This window comes from Phalaenopsis equestris, unplaced genomic scaffold (assembly GCF_001263595.1).
Source record: "Phalaenopsis equestris unplaced genomic scaffold, ASM126359v1 Scaffold001046, whole genome shotgun sequence".
In the NCBI taxonomy this organism is placed as follows: Eukaryota; Viridiplantae; Streptophyta; class Magnoliopsida; order Asparagales; family Orchidaceae; genus Phalaenopsis; species Phalaenopsis equestris.
In genome coordinates this window covers 24,786-25,640 of record NW_018165485.1, presented here as the reverse complement: position 1 = coordinate 25,640, position 855 = coordinate 24,786, and positions in this window count along the sequence as shown.

Here is an 855-nt window from a genome sequence, read left to right as displayed (position 1 = left end):
ATCCTAGGCGCACAAGACACCCACCTATAAAGAGGTATGTTGGGCCAGTCAGATTGGAGAAACACGGGAACTCCTCCTCGGGACATGCAAATATGATGCAGTTATCTAGAGCGGTCCTTAAGTATTATGGAGGCCCTATTAATATAAGTAGGAAAGTAAATGTGAAAATTTTTAAATCCTGAATATTTAAATCCTAAATTTTAATTATCTTGAGCATTTTATTTAGGATTTTGTAGAAAATTATAAATTTAGGGTCCTTAATGAGCCTAGATTGTATCGTTAAATCCTCTAATAAAACACAGAAAGAAAACAAGGAAAACACATGAAAGTGCAGACATGCAACATGATGCAAAAAAGCAAAGCAAGCCAAATCAAAACAATAAAACAGGTCGGTGCCGTTGGGTCGGCAACATATCTCAGAAAAGAAAAGGGCGCCCAGACTCCGCATATACATGCCCGGTTCTTATTCTATACATCAATATAAAATGCAGAATTAAGATACGGGCCACGAGCATCAGCTCATGGTTCCCTCCACGTGGTTCCCGTGCTAAACATCTTGAAACTCGTGCTCGTATCTTATTTCTGCTACAGGACTCTCCTAGACTCTAAAAATTACATAGGAAAATAAAAGACTCAATCCTGCATGAAAATAAGTGTCAGCGGGAAAACTCACATGCAAATAACGTATCATGAGCCATGCCTTAAAAGTGGGGGAGCTAATATCACCTGCAAGCAAAAGGGTCAGAAATCATTACTTGCTCCCCCTATAGCGGTACATGTGTGTGTGCAAATAAATGGGCATGGCTCCCTGTAGAAGAACGCCCTAACATACTACCACACATATGCAGCATGCAG